Here is a 23,342-nt window from a genome sequence, read left to right as displayed (position 1 = left end):
TGACAAAGCCGCTGTTACTGCGAAGAAATCTGAGCAGCAAAATCCCCAGGTAAATAAACACCCCCAGGTGGATGAGAGGACACAGAAGGCACAGTATGAGAAACAATTAAGGCTTAGGACGTCTGAGGAGAAAGCTGAGGCATGTCATGCACACCAGTGTCCCTTAGAGATACTTGACTCAGAAGGGAGAATTTTTTCTTTACATTTTAATGTTTTTGCTAAATATAAGGAACAAAACTGCATAGGTAGGGCAATCTGGTTGTCTAAACAAAGCAAACATCTATCTATAGAGATAGACTGATCATGTTCTGCATCCATAGCTTAGAATAACAGGTCCACTAGCAATGTCCAAAAAATAAATTTTATTTCTTCAGTTACATATTAAATATGAAACATTAAACACTTGAAAAGGATTCACATATATAAATATAATTTTGAAAACTGCCTCAGTCGTCTGAGGCTCCTACCGGCCAGAAAAAAAATATCCCACTAGTAAAGGCAACTTTCTAGAAGTGATTTCTTTCCTCTGGTAATCCGGTGAGCTGATAAACAGAGCCGATACAGAAGACTGACAAGATGAGTCAAAGATGGCTGCACAAAACACTCTCCAACCACTCCGCTCCATAAAAGCAAAATTGTGCGGTTATCATGTATGTCACAGAAATTTACACAGCTCTAAAAAGAACGCAAAGAAACTGCAGTTTGAAAAACTGCAAAAATATAAAAATATAAAGACCGTTATTAAAACAGTTTAATATAATATAAGACCCAATAATGAAAAGGATTCCACTTGTATATATATTAAGCCTCTAAACCTATGAGCATAAATATAGTAGTAGGTAACCAATAAAGAACTCCTTTACCGTTAACCCATGAAATCCACTGGCCAACTGAACTCCCCATATTTGAGTCTCATACTATATAAAAATACTCAAAAGCCATGTCCTCAAAATGAATCATTAATTAATAAGGAGCATTAAGTCCCAAAGGAAAGATCTGAAAAAAAGAGGATTAACCTCTTAAGTGCTGTTATCCTTCTGTACCTAGAAGGCAAAGGCACTTACCTTAGATCCAAGTGCAGGACAGATGCTGCTCCTTAGGTGTGACAGGCGCTTCACTCCCTGTCATGGACCTGTAGGAAAAGAAAGAACAGAGTAACCAACTCTGGCTTTCTACAAAGGTGTAGCAAAGTGCTAAAAGTAAAGCAAAGACTTCCTCGCCACCTTTTAACTGCTAAAAGCCACCACTACTCTTACTCAAGAGATTGATATGGACACAGCTAGACTCCAATCCTTGCTTGCAGGGAAAAGTACCCATAAAAGGATTAAAATCTTCAGACACCAACTTCGCACAACCTCCATTGACAGAGGCAAAGAGAATGACTGGGGGTTATGGGTAAGGCAGTTACACTTTGCTTTGCTGGGGTGCTCTTTTCCTCCCCCTGCTGGCCAGGAGCTGAATACTCTGCTGGCCAGGAGTTGAATATCCCACTAGTAATTGGAATGATGTTGTGGACTCTCCATGTCATAGGAAAGAAAAGGGATTTTTTTTAGTTTACCATTCCAGTTTCAATGAAATATACAGTTGTGTTTGCATGTAATGAAAATGTTAAAGGGACAGTCTACACCAGAATTTGTATTGCTTAATATAGATAATAATAGATATATAGATAAATATAGATAATTCCTTTATTACCCATTCCCCAATTTTGCATAACCAACACAGTTATATTAATATACTTTTTACCTCTGTGATTACTTTGTATCTAAGCCTCTGCAGACTGACCCCTTATTTCAATTTTTTTGACAGACTTGCATTTTAGCCAATCAGTGCTGACTCCTAGGTAACTCCATGTGCATGAGCACAATGCTATCTATATGGAACACATGAACTAACACCCTCTAGTTGTGAAAATAATGTAAAAATGTATTCAGATAAGAGGCAGCCTTCAAGGGCTAATAAATTAGCACATGAGCTTACCTAGGTTTAGGTTTCAACTAAAAATACAAAGAGAACAAAGCACAATTGATGATAAAAGTAAATTGGAGAGTTGTTAAAAATGACATGCCCTATCTGAATCATGAAAGTAAATTTTTGACTAGACTGACCCTTTAATCACATTCTGTAGCATATAATATATAACATATCATCATATTTCCTGATTAAAAATAAAGTTCACTCCTTTGGGGTGATGCATGACAAAATACATCACAATAAATTTATATAATACCACCCTCAAAAATCTGTGGGAGGTCTGGGTGCTCTCATGATTGCAACCCCCCCCCCCCCCCCCCGTCAGGGTAACTGTACCATTTTGTAGACTCTGCCCTGACCTTGCTCATAGCATGTTCACTGTAGCCCCTTCTATTTTGTTACTGAAATAAAATCATAATAATGAAATATGACTAGCAAGTTATAAAGAATGTATTGGTGGCTGCCATATACCCTAATACTTTCTGAGTGTATATAACATATTACTGTTTCCCTTGTGCTTTGATACTGTACAACTGGTGCTACTAATTGTATTCTTCTTTTCAATATTGCTTCCCTGTGATACAAACTTTTGTATGCATAAATACATACATTCACAGATTTCATAATGACCCCTTCCAATGCCGGAGAACAATGCACATAGCAATATACAACAATGAGAGGAAAATTAAAGTAACATATCAATTTAAAGGAACAGTAATCTCTAAAAAAAAATCTACAATGCATATGAAAGAAAACTTTTTTAAACATGGTAAGGAATTATAAAAAAATCCCGTACAGAAACCTCTGATTGAGAAAAATGAAAAACAACACAGATTGTGAGTTAAATTTAAAGTGTGTTGTAATTCATCTGTGTATATCCCTTTAAGTAAATATTACCATTCCAGAAGACAGACATTGATTGTTTGCTTATGCTGTTGGTTAGAAAATATACATTTTATATATTTATATACATAACAGCACAACATGTCCAGTTTTCTTTATTATTTTGAATTACTTTAAACATCTCAATGTAATTTTGTATATTATTAGTTAGAACTGGCACTGTAGATATTTTCTTTTGACTTAAAACACAGTAATGGAAAAATATTTCACTGTAAAAAATATAGCTGGGAGTGAAAAAAAAAAAAGGAGATGTGTTTATTTACAGAACACATCCAGCCAGGCAAAGAGCGTCCTTCTAAGGTTTCTGTCAATAGGAATGTTTACATAATGTATAGTCTGTAACAGCCTGAGAGGCTCAGAGATGGAATATTAATATGAATGTGTGATATGAAGAAAGCTGATGAGTTGATGTACGGCCACAGTCTACAGATACGTTTCTTTAAGAAGATGACAGTTTGAATAAAATATAAGAAAGACTAACATGGTTACTTAGGAATAACAGAAAATGTGTGGATTACAGAAAAACACAATTGTCCAGCAGATTTTAATTGCTTTGTTTTCATTTTACAGATACTCTTTCATGTACAACTTGTCATATTCAAAAGAAGGTTTTTTTTTTTTTTTTAAAAATGCCTGTTTTGCAGATATAAGAAAATCTGATAAAGAGGACAGTACCACAAAATGACCTAGGGAAGTTGTATTATATAGTAAAGTAATATCCATATTGCAGATAAATATTGCACTGTATTTGCTACTTCAGTTTGTATAAAGGAATATAAAACCCCAAAAATAATTTTGTGATTCAGATAGAACATACACATTGAAAAAAGTTTCCAATTTATTTCTATTATCAAATTTGCTTAGTTCTCATGGTATTCTTTGTTAAAGGGATACCTAGGTAGGTAGTGTGCACATCTGGAGCAGTATATGGCAGGAAAAAGCCAATGAGCTGAAAAGGGAAATTGCAAGGCTGACAGGAGCGCTGCAGAGTCATGGTATGATATTTTTTTTAAATGGTATTGTTTTTATTTATTAACTTGATTAACTTAAAGGGATATGAAACCCATTTTTTTCTTTCATGATATAGAAAGAGCATGCAATTTTAAACAACTTTCTTTTTTTTATTTTTTTGCTTTAACTTCCCTAAAGTGCTACTGGCAAAGGGTGGGTTTATTTTGAGGAAAAAAAATAAAAAATAATAGTTACAAAGAGTACATGCGGCGCAGCAAGAACAGACGTAGAAAAATAATTTTATAGCAGTCTTCAAATAAATGTCAATTTTCTAAAGAGTGACTGCCAGTACATTTAAGGGATGTAGGCTGTGGAATAGCATAAACTGCTATCTTATAGTCCCTCGCTGTGACATTGGATCATCGTGCCTGGATGCTACTGTAAACCCATCAGTTGTACACTATACAACAGCATAATCAGTCCTGAAGTACTGCTAACCAAAGTGTCCCAGCCCACTATGAGGCAGATATCCAACAAGAGAAGATTCAGCATTGGCTTGGTCCAAGGGGTCTAGCAGGAGAACAGTTAAGTGCTTTGAACATCCTGCAACTTCCATATTCGTCAATCAAGTCTTGTGCCCCCCAATGGATGGTAAATAGTTCCAGTGCAGTGATGATTATAGTCCTAGACAGCGGTTTCATGATGCAACTATCTGCATTGCAGAAGTATGTCTAGTAATTTTCTGTCACAAACAGGAATCCCAAAATAGACAAATTTCTTCATAAAGATAATCAAAAAGTCTATATTCACAAGATTGCCAGTGTCAAAGGTTTATTGGGACATCAAAGAGGTCACATACGCCTTCACTTTCATCCAAGTTGTAGACGTAGTCATGATCCCCTGGTGGAGATGAAAGTCTAAGCAGAGGAGCAAAAACCTCATGTCATGCATTCTTTTGTAGGATCAAATAATTCTGACAGGTCTGTTGGCAACTCCAGCAGATCTGATGGGTCTGACTTAATTGGCTGGAATAAGGTAGAAGTATTTGGCAGGTCAGAACTGTTGTCTAATGAGGCTGAAGACTGAAGCGGGCAGGTGTCTATGTCAAGAAGGCGACTGGTTGCTGTACTATCCATGCAGAGGCTTTGGTTATCATGGCTATCCTGGGAATCTGGTACTCCAGTGGCATTAGGACTACAAGGTGTAGGAGCAGGGATGTCTGGCTGGATATCTGGGATGGGTGAATCCTGTTGACTCCGTGAGGGTCTCTGAGGTATACTGGGTACTGCTGATGAAGGTGAGATTAAGTCTTCAGGAGGTGGAACAGGGACGACTACAGGTGGAGAGTTTGATGCATCTTTATTAACCAAAAGTACTTCAATTGGTCCAGTTGAACTTTTAAGGTGAATTTGACATTTCTTTTGCCCATTGATACCCTCAGGAATTGGAACTTCTAAACATGTGCCGGATGGAGCTTTGATTGCAAGCAAAGTGTCTCCTCTAAAAAAACGACAGACATCCTCATGAGTGAGATAAGCTAGCCCAGTGTTTTGCACATCATCTGTAACATTTTTAATGCTCTGCTGAACCCACACTCGTTGCTGGTCCAATTCTTGCTCTCGCTGTTCCAGATCAGCCAGCTCTGCCTTCAGATCTATCAGCTTGTCTGCTATCTCCCTTGTGTTGCACCCAGGACCCACACCTTTCCATTGAATACTATTTTTAGATTTCTTCTCAATAAGTCCAATACCTTCCAGAACATTAGTGATGTCATAAATGCGGCGTTTATGTCACACAGCAAGCGTATTAGCCGCCGCCTTAAGATCAAGCACACTGTCCTCGGCTTCTTGTAACAGTGACACAAACTTGCTCGTGAGCAAACCCAGACTCTTTTCGTGCCGGCTCGGAGTGGCCGGTACCTGGGCGGGATCTGCCATATTGGGACCGCGAGGCGGGGCCTTATCATCACGTGGGCCAACGGCAGAAACAGCCGTTACAGACGCACTGCACGCCGGGACAGTGGGCTTTAAACAACTTTCTAATTTACTTCTATTATCTAATTTGTTTTATTCTCTTGATATTATTTGCTGAAAAGCATATCTAGATAGGCTCAGTAGCTGCTGATTGGTTGTTACACTTAGAAGCCCCATGTGATTGGCTCACCCATGTGCATTGCTTTTTCTTCAACTAAGGATATCTAAAAAAATGAAGCAAAATAAATAATAGAAGTAAATTGGATTGTTGTTTAAATTTGTTTTCTATTTCTGAATCATGAAAGAAAAATTTTGGGTTTAGTGTCCCTTTAAAGGGACACTCTACTTGAAAATTGTTATTGTTTAATACCTTTATTATCCATGTATTATCCATCCCCCAGTTTATTGTTTAATACCTTTATTATCCATTCCCCAGTTTATTGTTTAATACTTTTATTATCCCTTCCCCAGTTTATTGTTTAATACCTTTATTATCCCTTCCCCAGTTTATTGTTTAATACCTTTATTATCCATTCCCCAGTTTATTGTTTAATACCTTTATTATCCATTCCCCAGTTTATTGTTTAAAACCTTTATTATTCATTCCCCAGTTTATTGTTTAATACCTTTATTATCTATTCCCCATTTTATTGTTTAATACCTTTATTATTCATTCCCCAGTTTATTGTTTAATACCTTTATTATCCATTCCCCAGTCTATTGTTTAATACCTTTATTATTCATTCCCCAGTCTATTGTTTAATACCTTTATTATCCATTCCCCAGTCTATTGTTTAATACCTTTATTATTCATTCCCCAGTTTATTGTTTAATACCTTTATTATTCATTCCCCAGTTTATTGTGTAATACCTTTATTATTCATTCCCCAGTTTATTGTTTATCATACCTTTATTATCCATGTATTATCCATTCCCCAGTTTATTGTTTAATACCTTTATTGTCCATTCCCCAGTTTATTGTTTAATACCTTTATTATCCATTCCCCAGTTTATTGTTTAATACCTTTATTATTCATTCCCCAGTTTATTGTTTAATACCTTTATTATCCATTCCCCAGTTTATTGTTTAATACCTTTATTATCCATTCCCCAGTTTATTGTTTAATACCTTTATTATTCATTCCCCAGTTTATTGTTTAATACCTTTATTATCCATTTCCCAGTTTATTGTTTAATACCTTTATTATCCATTCCCCAGTTTATTGTTTAATACCTTTATTATTCATTCCCCAGTTTATTGTTTAATACCTTTATTATCCATTTCCCAGTTTATTGTTTAATACCTTTATTATACATTCCCCAGTTTATTGTTTAATATCTTTATTATCAATTCCCCAGTTTATTGTTTAATAGCTTTAGTATCCATTCCCAGTTTATTGTTTAATACCTTTATTATCCATTACCCAGTTTATTGTTTGATACCTTTATTATCCATTCCCCAGATTATTGTTTAATACCTTTATTATTGATTCCCCAGTTTATTGTTTACTACCTTTAGTATTGATTCCGCAGTTTATTGTTTAATACCTTTATTATCCATTCCCCAGTTTTGCATAATCTACACAGTTATAGTAATACACTTTTTACCCCTGTGATTACCTTGTATCTACGCCTCTGCAGACTGCACCCTTATTTCAGTTCTTTTGGCAGACTTGTATTTTAGCCAATCAGTGCTGACTCATAAATAACCCCTGGGAGTGAGCACAATGTTATTTTTATGACACACATTAACTAGCAGTGTCTAATTGAGAAACTATCAAAAGCAGTATATGAGCCTACCTAGGTTTTACTTTCAACAAAGAATACCAAGAGAACAAAGAAAATTTGTTGATAAACATAAATTGGAAAGTTGTTTAAAATTGCATTCCATTGTTCCGGTGGAGGAGGAGCTACACAGGTGTGCTGCACAGGTGTAGCCCAAGCAACAGCTCCAGCCCCATACCTGTTGGCGGTAAATCTCTATGCGCCCAGCCCCCAGCCCTTGACTGTGGGCTGATGCACCTACGTGGACAGGCAAGCAAAATCTGTTCCGGAACCCACGCCAGTGGCCCATCATCCCACTGGCCTTTGCTACCTCCATCTATCTGGACTCTTTCTCATGAACAACAAACATTTATCATATCTGCTCTTTTTGTGGGCCTGAACTTTGCCAAAATATTTAAACCCACCTAAGTTCTTAGGACCCTGTCGATTTGCTAAAGAATATCTGCACTGTCATTTCAGGACAAAACTCCCCCTGTGCGCCAGTCCCCCCATGACAACAAACTTTAAATGGATGGATAACTTGTCTACCAAACACGCCGCACTGCGGTGACCCTGCTGACGGTCTTTCCTCTGCTTTCAAACGGGTGTCTGCCGTATTGCTGCGGCTCTGCTAACACCTTACCTTTCCACCTGACCCACCGTTGTGGCTGCGTCGCCACCCTGCTGATCCACGGATCCGCCTGCCGCTGTGCTACGGCCCCACTGGCGTTCCGTTGCCACATCCTGCACTGCCGTGATCCCTCTGACGGACCATAGATCGGCTCCTCCCTGCTCCTCCCTCCCCCACCGGTGCTGCGTGGGAGGGAACGGGGCTCAAGCACGGAGCGGGACCTTGGTCCAGGGGCATCCCCTACAGACTGCCCTGCTGCACAAACGGGCGCTGCTGTCTCCTCCGGCTTCAGCGATCTGCAACCTGCCCTGAAGCCGGGTTACCTGCTGGAACACCTAAGCTGACGACGGACTCCTGGGGTGGCTGGATAACGCGCGATAGGGGGGGGTAAGTCTTTAAAACAGGCATCTTAAAGCTGATACACTCCGCGTTTTCTTCCTTCTTTTTTGATTAGAATTGCCAGTGATACTTGAAGGAAACACAGATACAAGGACCGACAGGGTCTGATCCTGAAATTGATTAAGGAGCAAGAAGCTCTTAAAAAGCACTCGGGGACTTAAATGGGATCTATACCACCCTGAAATTTCATATATTGGTACAACTGCTTAAATAACTGTAAAGAGATAAAATTCTATTGCATTACAAGCGATGATGGCATACTGAAGGAAATATATATATATGGACTGACAGGGTCTGACCCTGAAACTGATAAAGGAGCAGGAAGCTCTAAGAACACTTGGGGATTAAAGGGGACTTATATCACTTTAAAAACTTACATATATGTATAACTGCTTACAACCGCATAGAGTTAAATCCTATTGTACTATAAGAGTTGATGTTATATAGGCGGGCGGAATAGATCAAGATCCTAAACAGACAAAAGTTACAAATTCATACAAACTTCCAGGTTTATTCTGGTTACTTCTCTGGGAAAGGGGGGATAGTGTTGAAAGTATATGTCGAGTGTTCTATCTTAGAATATGCCTGCAACTATTAGTACCTAGGATCACTATACTGCAGGCTAAAACAGCCATAGATAACCTAGAAATATATGACTCGAAATGATCTCCTTACTCTACCTTCTTACACCATAGTTTAGACTCCCTAGGGCTGCGATTATACACATAAAATAAATTCTGAGCAGCCTACTGGCTGTACCTATTCTTGACCTCCCTCTCCCCTTGTTACCCCTGCTCTGAAATATAAGATTGCAGATTTAATGCTGAATGTTGTAAGCTGAGAATTTTTTGGGGTTTTCCCTCTCTTATTGTAGTTCTTGTTATATAAGATCTGTCCAGGCTCTAAGTTGCTGGTGCCACCTACTAGGACCACTTGGCTATGCCGGACAAATTCCTTAACTAGACAACACATAGAGCTCGCTATTCTCCAGTAAGGCTTCTTAAGATATAAGGTTACGAGCACAGCTAATAAAATAAACATTAGCTAAAACACTTAAAAGGAGCAACCCTGCCTTGTATTAGTGGCTCTCCTTCTAATATCCTTAAACCACATTTATAAGCCCTGGCGAGTGTGTCCTTACTCACCCCCTGGCCCCTAGGGAAATTCTTCTCCGGTGGCCTGCAATTGCACCATTCCCTCACCTTTTTTTTCCTTTTTTTTTTTTTTTTTTTTTTTTTCTTCTCCCCCTCTCTCACTAACTGAAAACAGGCTTAAAGTAAGAGCACGCACTTCCCTCACACTTTCCCCAATTTCCCCCACCCCTTTCCCCACTTTTCTCTCCTTATTGTTTAGCACTTTGATAATTCTCTAAACACGATTTTTTTCCTTTTCATTCACTGAAGCACCTCATGGACAAATTTTTTCACTCACATGCTAAGACTCCCTCGCCAGTCATGACTGCAAAACACAAAGACAGGAGAGCAAAGAACACCATAGCAACCTTAGCTGAATCCCAAGAATCACGACCTACCACATCCTCCCTAACTGATGTTTCGGATATGCAAAATTTAGTCACTAGAATAACGGAAGCATTAGCCCCTAACTTTGAGGCATTAAAGTCAGAAATCAAACAAGATATTACTCTCCTATCTCAGGAAATTAGACAGTTTGCAGGCAAAATTAATGAAATTGAGCAGAGAGTTTCAGACCTTGAAGATCTCACTACATCACATAACACCAAGTTAGACTTAACTAAACACTCTTTAAATGTAATTCAGGCTAAACTTGAAGATATCGAGAATCGTGCCCGCAGAAATAATATACGCTTAATAGGGGTACCCGAGGATAAAAGATACGAGGATCTAAACTCCTTTATTTCCGAGTATTTACCTCAGCTTCTCAAACTCCCACCTAACTATCCTCCGATAGTAGTTGAGAGGGCACATAGGCTTGGCAGACCCTGGCTGGATAATAAAGGAAACCACAAACCTAGACCAGTAATCGCAAAACTCTTGAATTTTCAAGATAAGGTTACCTTGATGCAATTTTATCGTAAGAACCAACCAATTACCATGGGAGAATCGAAAATTCTTCTTTTTCAAGACTTTTCAGCTGAAACATCATCCAAAAGGAGGGTGTTAGCCCCCATGTGTACAAAATTGATCCAACAGGGCTACCAAGCCACCATAATCTATCCCGCAAAACTTAAAATTAAAGAAGCTGAGAACACATTTATTTTTAATACTCCTCAAGAAGTAGAACAACATCTGAAAGACTCCAACACTTCAGGCACATATCCATCAGGCTGAGGGGGGAGGGGAGAGAGAAAGAGGGGAAGGGGATTTCAGCTCCCGCTGACTTTTTCTACTCTTTTCTTTTTCTTTTTCCTTTTTCTTTCTTCTTCTCAGCATGAGCAGGATTCTCTGTTTCAGGAAAGGAACGATAGATGGGGCTTTAAGCCCTCCTGGTTTTCCCTCCCCCCCCCCCTTTTTTTTTTTCTTTTTTTTTTTTTTTTTTTTCTCTTCTTCTTCTTTCTCTTCTCTCTCTTTCTTTTTCCCTTTCCCTCTCCCTCCCTTCCCACCCGCGCCGGTTACACCTGGACTCGGCCATATCATACAGTTAAAAATCCATGGTCAACTTTAAATTAGTTTCATGGAATGTGGGTGGGATCTCCACTCCAATTAAAAGGAAGGCCATTTTAACGCATCTGAGGAAATTAGGGGCTGATATAGCATTCCTGCAGGAAACACATTTAACAACAGAAGAATCTCAGAAACTTAAATCCACATGGGTGGAAGAAATCTTCTTTTCCCCGGGAGAGCGTAGGAAAAGAGGGGTGGCGATCCTGATTGGGAAGAAAATTGGTCAAGTAGTTACTCACAGTGACATAGACCCAGATGGGAGATTTGTAATAATCAAAGCTAAAATCCACAAAACAATCTATACACTATGCAATGTTTATGCCCCTAACAAATTAGACCCCAGCTTTTGGCACAAGATCCAGGCCAAAATTCTCTCTGTTCAGGAGGGACACCTAATATTAGGGGGTGACTTCAATATGTCTCCACAGTGCCCATTGGACAGACTTAGAATCTCTGGTAAATCGCCTAAACAAAAACGGGATAATCTAGAAGCTAAATTAATAAAATCAATTACGCACAATCTAGCAATAAGAGATATTTGGAGGCTTCAAAACCCCGATGTCAGAGATTTCACCTGTCTGTCCAAGGCGCACAAAACAATGTCTAGAATCGATCTTTTTCTCATCAGTGACAGAATAAGGCTGACAGAGGCAAAAGCAGGCTTGTCTCCTATCTTTCTATCAGACCACGGCCCCATTTCGCTTGAGCTGCAGACCAGCTGCTATAATAAGAAACCAACACGCTTTTTATTTCCCTCCTTTCTTGCGAATGATCTGAAGTTTAAGAATTGGCTTAAACTCAAATTTGCGGATTACCTGGATCATAATCAAGACCACATAGATTCGCCCCTGCTTTTTTGGGAGGCTGCTAAGGCAGTCCTCCGGGGCGAAATTATAGCCTATAGCGCAGAGAGATCTAGGAAAATACGACAAAGGGAGAAAGAAATTACTAGCTCAGTGATCAACTCATATAACTCTTATTTACTTGAAAAATCACCTAGATGCTGGGCGAAATACATTCGGGCTAAAAACACAAGAGATACATTTACAATCTTCCAGGAAACGCAGAGGGATCTTAGATTCCAAGCTAGAATCTATAGATTTGGCAACAAATCTGGCAAATTATTGGCAAATTTGGTAAAAAGGGAAAGGAAAACATCTCTCATTGAAAAGATTCAAGAGGAGGGTAGTTTTCTTGATAAACCAGAAGCAATAGCGAAAGCTTTTACCAGCTACTATCAGAATCTTTATCTAAACAGAGCCTCAGATATTTCACAGGCATCCCAATTCTGGAGTCAAGTAACTTGTCCAAAAATATCAACGGAATTGATTAACTCCCTAAATACACCAATTACCGAATCAGAGATAAACAAAACAATTAAAGATCTTGCCAATAATAAATCACCTGGACCAGATGGTCTCCCAAACGAGTTCTACAAAATTCTGAATCCTGAGATCACCCCCTATCTTAACAATTTATTTAACAGTATGTACATCAAAGGCAATCGGGTGGCCGCCTCTTTTTCCTCATCTAATACAGTCTTAATTTTGAAGGGAGGGAAAGATCCCTCCCTCAAAGAATCATATAGGCCCATAGCTCTCCTGAACGGAGATTATAAGATATTCTGCTCTATCCTTGCTGATCGTCTCCAAGCTTCACTTGCCACGGTGATACATCCGGATCAGGCAGGGTTTCTCAGGGGCCGAAACTCCTCAGCTAAAATCAGAGAGGCCATACTGGTCACGGAGTACTTCAGGAAACTGGAGGCACTCGAGGGAGGGGGGGAGGGGGTGGCACCCGACCTGGCTATTCTCTCAATCGATGCAGAGAAAGCATTCGATTCGATACATTTTGACCATCTTTTTTCATCTCTGACAAATTTCGGTTTCAAAGGTAAATTCCTCGAATTCATTATGAATCTCTATAAAGAACCACATACTACTCTGATTGTCAACTCTATAGCATCCTCACAGATAACTCTTGAGAGGGGAACGCGCCAGGGATGCCCCCTCTCCCCCCTTCTTTTTGACATCTCAATCGAACCACTAGCAATTATGGTTAGGCAACAACTTCCAGGCATCAAGGTGGGGAAGCAAGTTATAAAAATTGCTTTATATGCGGATGACATTCTGCTATATCTTTCAGATACCAAATCCAGCATCCCCAAATTGTTAAACATCACTACTCAATTTGGGTCTTTTTCGGGGTACAGGATTAATGAAGCAAAATCGGAACTACTATGGCTGAGACAAAACAAAGACTCTCTTTATGATATCCCCTTTACCGTATCTAAAATATCTCTTAAATATCTCGGAATCTTAATCCCTTCATCCCAGGGGGACCTGTACAATCTTAATTTCTCCCCGATCTTTGAATTGATCAGGGAAAAACTTAAAAATTGGCAATCTCTCCCACTATCTTTATCAGGACGGATTGCTTTGTTTAAAATGATCTTGCTCCCAAAACTCCTATACGTTCTTCAGAACGTCCCATTAATTCTCTTGGAGAAAGACATACGCTGCTTAAACGGCTCACTTAGCAAATTCCTTTGGCAGGAAAAAAGACCTAGGATATCCCTGAATAAACTTTTTCTATCAAAAGAGAGTGCTGGTCTAGCATTGCCGGATATCCGATCCTATAATTATACTTTTTTAGCTCGTGTGGTGGCCGACTGGTTATCCCAGAGTAACTATGTTACGAATCAGCCCCTGGAAGAAGATATGTGCAGCCCGTATCAGCTGATCGCGCTGGTTCATTGCCCACCCAAAGACCTGCCAGGTAGTATCAAAAAATTTAAATCTGTTTTCAATCCACTAAGGGCCTGGTGGAGAATAAGCAATTTATTATTCCTAAATGGGAAAATCTCTCACTATCTTCCAATACAAGGAAATCCGAAATTCCCCGCAGGAGTCAGTTCAGGAACCTTTAGGAAGTGGCAAGACCTAGGTCTGAGCAGGATAATACAACTTTGGGACCCAGAAAGGAACATTGTCAAATCCTTTGATGAGCTAAAAGGAGAGTTTCACATCAGTAATAAGGAATTCTTTGCATTCCTACAAGTTAGACACTTTCTACTCGAACTAGTGAACGAAGCGGGATGGAGCTGGAATATGGAAAAGCTGGAAGGCTGGATCACTCTGTTCAAGAACGGCATCAGGTCCATTTCCCCATGCTATCAGCTACTTATATCAGCCAAAGGTGCTGCAGAGCTAGAGAAAATTACCGCCCTATGGAATAGGTTATTACCACAATCAACCATTGATACAAAAACTATTCAAAGCTCAATTTGCAAAGTGGCTCAGGTTTCTCTCTCAGCCACATGGCGTGAGATGCACATTAAACTTCTTCACAATGCATATTTCACCCCTAAAAAAGGTGAGAAAATTCATTACGCCAGCTTCAACAAATGTCCAAAATGCTCACTCCCCGCAGTAGATATAATACATATGATTTGGAGCTGCCCCAGAATAAGACACCTTTGGCACAAATTAGAGTTCTGGATTAACAAAATCCTCAGGATCTCCCATCCGGGTCTTACACAGTTACTGATTGTCTTCGGCCATGGGGAACATAACCCAGAGAATAAATTGATATTTTTATCTATTTTAGCAACCAGATATCTTATCTTCAAAAAATGGAAGATGAGGGCGGTACCATCTATCTCAGAGATAAAGAATTGTCTGAGAAAACAATGCCTTTTAGAACAAAGGGACACTAACTTAGATAATGACCTAGACATTAGACGATTCTTTAGTAAATGGTCTGCCTTTATCAAGTCACTACCAGATACAGAAATACATGACCTTATATTCCCCTTTAGGAACTCGGAATTGGTCCTTCTGGGTGCTTGGTAGAGACCTGAAGGTGTTCTGACGCGGGTGGGCCCTTTTTTATTTCACATCCCATATTCCTTCTCCTTTTTCTCTCTCCCCTCCCTCTTCTACCCCCCCCTTTTTTTCTCCCCCTCTCCTTTTTCCTTTCCCCTCCCCTTTTCCCCTCTTAATTTTTTTTTTTTTTTTCTTTTTTTTTTCTCTTCTTTTTCTCTTTTTTTTCTTTGTCTCTTTAACCAGTATAAATAAAATAGAAAAGACTCCAGCTTAGTGCACAAATTTTAGAAAAAGACTCCAGCTTAGTGCACAATGAAGTTATTGTTTTAAATTACTTTTTTTCTTTTTTTGATGTTCTCCAAAATGTGGTTTACCTGGCCCTGCGTGGCATAAAGAGGTTGAATTTACTTTGACTGTACACTCTGCTGGATTTAAATAAATATTTAAAAAATTGCATTCCATTACTGAATCATAAAAAACAGCAAATATATTGGTAAGCATTACTCATTTGCTGATATGTAAATACAGTATATATTGTTGTGGATTTATAGTGTTTCTAGAGGTTGAGTGATGACAGCATTGAATATGCATAGAAGGAGGTCAATACGTTATCAAAGCCCAACAGCAAAAACAACAGTTTAAGCTAAAATGAACTAAAATGAAGCAATAAGTGCTATATATTTGTTTACATTTTGTACAACAGAGGAGCCCACGCTTTTTAAGTGAGAGTTCCCTTTGAATGTTTTTTGAATTTGCTGGTTAGTAAATATATGTCACAAATTCTATTCATTAAAACAAATAATTTAAATATAAATATTATTGCTCATAGGCTTTTTTTTTATTTCATGATTCCGATAGAACATACAAATTTAAACAAATTTATAATTTACTTCTAGAATTATTAAATGTGCTTTATTCTCTTGGTATCCTTTGTAGAAGGAACAACAATGCACTACTGGGAGTTAAAGGGACATGCAACCTAATCATTTTCTTTCATGATTTAGATAGAGCATACAGTTTTAAACAACTTTACAATTTACTTATATTAGCTAATTTGCTTCATTCTCTTGGTACCCTTTGTTGAAAAGCATACCTAGGTAGGCTCAGGAGCTGGAAGCTACCTGCTGATTGGTGGCTGCACACACATGAGTCTTGTCATTGGCTTACCGAGGTGTTCAGCAAGCTCCTAGTAGTATACTGCTGCTCCATCAATAAAGGATACCAAGAGAATGAAGCAAATTTGATACAAAGTTGTTTGAAACATGACAGAAAAATGTTGTGTTTTGTGTTCCTTCAACTAACCGCAGTGTGTGAGTCAATGATAAGATGAATATATATGTAGTCACCAATCAACAGCTAGCTCACAGCAGTACCTTGCTGCTCCTGACCAAACTGAGGTATGCTTTTCAACAAAGGATACCAAGAGAAGGAAGCACATTAGATCATGGAAGTAAATTGCTAAATTATTTTAAATGGCATGCTCTAGCTTTAGCATGAAAGTTTAGTTTTGACTTTACTGTCCCTTTAAGTTAGTTAATAGCAGAAACATAAACCATAGAGAATATTCATGGAATAAATCAATCATTTTCCCTTTAATATATTTACACCAAGCCTCTCACAGCAGTTTGTTCTTCAGTGAGAGTCCGTTAAACTTTAACAAAAACATATTTTATTGACCAGTAATATTTTAATTTGCAAGTAGTAAATGTTCAATATCTACCAGTAACATTCTTCAGAAATCTACCTCACTGTGATGTACAGCTGTGAAGTGAATGATAATAAACGGTGCTTAAGTTCCTTCTTGCATTAATGAGTAATGTTTGGGATGCGTAATAATAGTCCTCCCTATCCACAATGGTCATGTTGAGTCTCTTCCAGTGCGCTAGGCATATGCTTTCAGCATAACACAAAAGGCAGAATGAGCCTGTCACTGGGACATGAAGTGAGTAATTAAGAGGGATCTACAAAAGTAGTGTGTTAAATATTCAACAGAACAGAAAAGTGCCAAAGATATGGGAGGCTGCAGGGAGATGAGGGGGCATGTAGATCAATTGGTTTTAACAGTAGGAGTAAGAGATTGGAGAAGGTGAAAGTAAGACTAGAATATCAATAAACACAACAATACTTTATTTTTGGCAAAGTGCTGCAAAGTGATTTAAAAGGGGCATACAACCCAACTCTTTTCTTCCATAATTCAGATAGAGCATACAATTTTAAACACTGTTTTAATTTACTTCTTTGATCAATTTTGCTTCATTCTCTTTGTATTCTTTATTGATAGAGTAGCAATGCACTACTGGGAGTTAGTTTAACACATTGGTAAGCCAATGAAAAGTGGCATATCTGTGCAGCCACCAATCAGCAGCTAGCTCCCCGTGCCCGAGCCTACCTAGGTATGCTTTTCATTAAAGGATATCAAGAGAAAGCACATTAGATAATAGAAGTAAATTGGAAATTTTAATATTGTATGCTTTATCTGAATTGTGAAACATTTTGGGTTTCATGTCCCTTTAAGGAGAAGACAAAAAGATTTATATGCTTATCTCTTGCAACTACCAATGGTTTGTATCTCAGCTGCAGTTAAAAATATACAAGAACATACACATATATCATGATGCATAAACACTGGAATATGACCATTTCTATAAGAAAAAAGGCACAAAATGTGGCACGGAAGGGAGTGTGGACACAAAAAAATTATTTCGTTTTGCCCAATAGTCGCTAATGGGGTTGTTTGGAATTTGTTATCTAAAAACTATTCACTTGCTATTTCATATGAAGAATGTATTCAAGGCAGTAGAGGAGCAGCTAATCAGCATCTTAAACTTAAAGGGACAGTCAATACCAGAATTTTTGTTTTAAAAGATAGATAATCCCTTAATTACCCATTCCTCAGTTTTACATAACCAACACAGTTATAATAATAAACATTTTACCTCTGTGATTATCTTGTATCTAAGCTTCTGCAAACTCCCCCCTTATTTCAGTTCTTTTGACAGACTTGCATTTTAGCCAATCAGTGCTCAATCCTAGGCAAATTCACTTGCGTGAGCTCAATGTTATCTATACAAAACACATGAAGTAACGCCCTCTAGTGGTGAAAAACTGTCAAAATGCATTCAGATTAGAGGCGGCCTTCAAGGTCTATGAAATTAGCATATGAACCTCTTAGGTTTAGCTTTCAACTAAGAATACCAAGAGAACAAAGCAAAATTGGTGATAAAAGTAAATTGGAAAGTTGTTTAAAATTATATTCCCTATCTGAATCATTATTTTTTTTTTGGACTTGACTATCCCTTTAAATAAAATTAAAGTAGCAGCTAGGGTTGCTGCTACAAGTCAGAAGTAGCACATAAATAGATTATTTTATCAAATAATTTTTTACACGGTCAGGATTGGCCAGGAACAAAAGTGAAGCGTACATATTATTTGCTGACAAAGGACATTGCATGATCATGATTGATTACTGTACATTTGAATACTTCCCCACCTTTAGAGTTTTAGAGTAATGGTTTTAATTGCATGAATTGATCATAATATTTTTTGTTATATGCATTATTTCATAGTTTGTTGATAAGACCACTCATTTATTGTATTTGAATGAATGCAAATAATGGCTAAAAAAACATAGTAGTTCTTTTATATTTCTAGGATGAAATAATGAAAACTGCTAATATACAACATAAGTGGGTGAAGAGACCATATAATATAAGGTTAAAATATGTTTTATTAAACTAAATGTCTAGGCTACAGGGGTATAGATGGATCTAATCATCTGCTCCCTCCATACTCTGTATCTCTGTATAAAGCACTGCATATGTGGCGCTACCTTACACATTCAGGGCAGCTGGCAGCTTTGAGTTTTGGGAATGCTATAACAATGAATAGGGGACACATACTGACAAACCACCACTAGAAATACCACTGATGTTTGCTTTAATGCTGCAATAGGCTATTTAGAAACGTGAGAAGCATAAAGCAATTATATTAGCTCTCTATAGTTCTCTGATTGGAGATCACTAAACATAGTGCATTTTTAATGTATGATTTTAAACATGATAAAGTTAAAGGTACAGTGTACTGTAAATTTGTTTTACTTGAATGTATTCCCAGTGATCCACTTCAGATGCTGGAGTGTATTAAATTCTTTATAAATTACTAATTAACATTTACTTTGTATTTTGAAATATCTGCTTTTGCCCGTTGAAAAACTATGGCCTAGATTTAGAGTTTGGCGGTAGCCGTGAAAACCAGCGTTAGAGGCTCCTAACGCTGGTTTTAGGCTACCGCCGGTATTTGGAGTCAGTCAGGAAAGGGTCTAACGCGACTTTTCCATACCGCAGATCCCCTTACGTCAATTGCGTATCCTATCTTTTCAATGGGATCTTTCTAACTCCGGTATTTAGAGTCGTGGCTGAAGTGAGCGTTAGAATTCTAACGACAAAACTCCAGCCGCAGAAAAAAGTCAGTAGTTAAGAGCTTTCTGGGCTAACACCGGTTCATAAAGCTCTTAACTACTGTGCTCTAAAGTACACTAACACCCATAAACTACCTATGTACCCCTAAACCGAGGTCCCCCCACATCACCGCCACTCGATTAAATCACCGCCACCTACGTTATACTTATGTACCCCTAATCTGCTGCCCCTAATACCGCCGACCCCTATATTATATTTATTAACCCCTAATCTGCCCCCCACAACGTCGCCGCCAGCTACCTACACTTATTAACCCCTAATCTGCCGTCCGCACGCCGCCGCCAGCTACATTATAGCTATGTACCCCTAATCTGCTGCCCCTAACACGGGTGACCCCTATATTATATTTATTAACCCCTAATCTGCCCCCCACAACGTCGCCTCCACCTGCCTACACTTATTAACCCCTAATCTGCCGAGCGGACCGCACCGCTATTATAATAAAGTTATTAACCCCTAATCCGCCTCACTCCTGCCTCAATAACCCTATAATAAATAGTATTAACCCCTAATCTGCCCTCCCTAACATCGCCGACACCTAACTTCAAGTATTAACCCCTAATCTGCCGATCGGAGCTCACTGCTACTCTAATAAATTTTTTAACCCCTAAAGCTAATTTTAAACCTAACCCTAACACCCCCCTAAGTTAAATATAATTTTATTCTAACGAAATAAATTAACTCTTATTAAATAAATTATTTCTATTTAAATCTAAATACTTACCTGTAAAATAAACCCTAATATAGCTACAATATAAATTATAATTATATTATAGCTATTTTAGGATTAATTTTTATTTTACAGGTAACTTTGTATTTATTTTAACCAGGTACAATAGCTATTAAATAGTTAAGAACTATTTAATAGCTAAAATAGTTAAAATAATTACAAAATTACCTGTAAAATAAATCCTAACCTAAGTTAAAATTAAACCTAACACTACACTATCAATAAATAAATTAAATAAACTACCTACAATTATCTACAATTAAACCTAACACTACACTATCAATAAATTAATTAAATAAAATACCTACAATTATCTACAATTAAACCTAACTCTACACTATCAATAAATTAATTAAATACAATATCTACAAATAAATACAATTAAATAAACTAACTAAAGTACAAAAAATAAAAAAGAACTAAGTTACAAAAAATAAAAAAATATTTACAAACATTAGAAAAATATTACAACAATTTTAAACTAATTACACCTACTCTAAGCCCCCTAATAAAATAACAAAGACCCCCAAAATAAAAAAATGCCCTACCCTATTCTAAATTAAAAAAAGTTCAAAGCTCTTTTACCTTACCAGCCCTGAACAGGGCCCTTTGCGGGGCATGCCCCAAAGAATTCAGCTCTTTTGCCTGTAAAAAAAACACATACAATACCCCCCCCAACATTACAACCCACCACCCACATACCCCTAATCTAACCCAAACCCCCCTTAAATAAACCTAACACTAAGCCCCTGAAGATCTTCCTACCTTATCTTCACCATACCAGGTTCACCGATCGGTCCTCGGAAGTGTTGATCCAAGCCCAAGCGGGGGGCTGAAGAGTGACATCCATCCTCGGGCTGAAGTCTGGATCCAAGCGGCGGCTGAAGAAATCCATCATCGGGCTGAAGTCGGAAGTCCATCATCGGGATGAAGTCTTCTATCAAGCCGCATCTTCAATCTTCTTTCTTGCGGAGCGGAGCCATCTTCTTCCAAGCCGAGGCGGAAGATCCTCTTCTAACGACGCCTACTCACCGAATGACGGTTCCTTTAAATGACGTCATCCAAGATGGCGTCCCTCAAATTCCGATTGGCTGATAGGATTCTATCAGCCAATCGGAATTAAGGTAGGAATATTCTGATTGGCTGATGGAATCAGCCAATCAGAATCAAGTTCAATCCGATTGGCTGATCCAATCAGTCAATCAGATTGAGCTCGCATTCTATTGGCTGTTCCGATCAATATTTTTTTATTTTTTGTAACTTAGTTCTTTTTTATTTTTTGTACTTTAGTTAGTTTATTTCATTGTATTTATTTGTAGATATTGTATTTAATTAATGTATTGATAGTGTAGTGTTAGGTGTAATTGTAGGTATTTTATTTAAATAATTTATTGATAGTGTAGTGTTAGGTTTAATTGTAGATAATTGTAGGTAGTTTATTTAATTAATTTATTGATAGTGTAGTGTTAGGTTTAATTGTAACTTAGGTTAGGATTTATTTTACAGGTAATTTTGTAATTATTTTAACTATTTTAGCTATTAAATAGTTCTTAACTATTTAATAGCTATTGAACCTGGTTAAAATAAATACAAAGTTACCTGTAAAATAAATATAAATCCTAAAATAGCTATAATATAATTATAATTTATATTGTAGCTATATTAGGATTTATTTTACAGGTAAGTATTTAGCTTTAAATAGGAATAATTTATTTAATAAGGGTTAATTTATTTTGTTAGATTTAAATTATATTTAACTTAGGGGGGTGTTAGGGTTAGGGTTAGACTTAGCTTTAGGGGTTAATACATTTATTAGAATAGCGGTGAGCTCCAGTCGGCAGATTAGGGGTTAATGTTTGAAGTTAGGTGTCGGCGATGTTAGGGAGGGCAGATTAGGGGTTAATACTATTTATTATAGGGTTAGTGAGGTGGATTAGGGGTTAATAACTTTATTATAATAGCGGTGCGGTCCGCTCGGCAGATTAGGGGTTAATAAGTGTAGGCAGGTGGAGGCGACGTTGTGGGGGGCAGATTAGGGGTTAATAAATATAATATAGGGGTCGGCGGTGTTAGGGGCAGCAGATTAGGGGTACATAGGGATAATGTAAGTAGCGGCGGTTTACGGAGCGGCAGATTAGGGGTTAATAATAATATGCAGGTGTCAGCAATAGCGGGGGCGGCAGAATAGGGGTTAATAAGTGTAAGGTTAGGGGTGTTTAGACTCGGGGTACATGTTAGAGTGTTAGGTGCAGACGTAGGAAGTGTTTCCCCATAGGAAACAATGGGGCTGCGTTATAAGCTGAACGCGGCTTTTTTGCAGGTGTTAGGTTTTTTTTCAGCTCAAACAGCCCCATTGTTTTCTATGGGGGAATCGTGCACGAGCACGTTTTTGAAGCTGGCCGCGTCCGTAAGCAACTCTGGTATCGAGAGTTGCAGTGGCGGTAAATATGCCTGTACGCTCCCTTTTTGGAGCCTAACGCAGCCATTCTGTGAACTCTCAATACCAGAGGTATTTAAAAGGTGCGGCCAGAAAAAAGCCAGCATTAGCTACGCGGGTCGTTACCGACAAAATTCTAAATCTAGGCGTATGTAAACAAGAAGCTGCCAAAGAAATTGCACTCCCAGTGGGGAGTTAGAGAGATAAGTATTAAAATGTTAATTTTCAATTGCTCTATCTAAATAATGAATTTTGTGTAAAAAGAAAAAGAAAAGATAAGGAAGCCATTGTGTATAGCGATAAGGATAAGAAAAGGGTGTCTGCTCTCCTAAACAGCTCTACCCGCTGAAACCCCAAAGCTATTTCATATAGAAATAAACCTAAATTAGCATTTTCCCATACACTCTATACTCTGCAGATGGTATAATAAGCCGCTGGTAACTCATTTAAGGGGAAATCAGTTTTAAGAACACTGTCCCTTTCAATACATATCAGTGAATTTGCCAGTAACACACAATGTCATGGTGAACAGTCATACCTAGGTAGTTATTTTCACATTTATCCTTCTATTAGGGAAAGATCACCTAATCTGCAAAATACAAGGACAACCTTTTGAATATAACAGGGTATTGA

The 23,342-nt window shown here is 38.0% G+C and overlaps 1 protein-coding gene and 1 pseudogene across 1 annotated transcript in view; both read right to left on the bottom strand.

The window, feature by feature from the left end:
* TMEFF1 (transmembrane protein with EGF like and two follistatin like domains 1) overlaps positions 1–23,342 on the bottom strand; it is a 361,275-nt gene that overhangs the window by 44,171 nt on the left and 293,762 nt on the right. The gene's annotated exons all lie outside the window — the stretch shown is intronic.
* LOC128660652 (transcription factor E2F4-like) lies at positions 4,652–5,765 on the bottom strand (annotated as a pseudogene).

Source organism: Bombina bombina, chromosome 5 (assembly GCF_027579735.1).
Source record: "Bombina bombina isolate aBomBom1 chromosome 5, aBomBom1.pri, whole genome shotgun sequence".
Taxonomy (NCBI): domain Eukaryota; kingdom Metazoa; phylum Chordata; class Amphibia; order Anura; family Bombinatoridae; genus Bombina; species Bombina bombina.
This window is presented reverse-complemented; position numbering and strand designations above follow the sequence as displayed.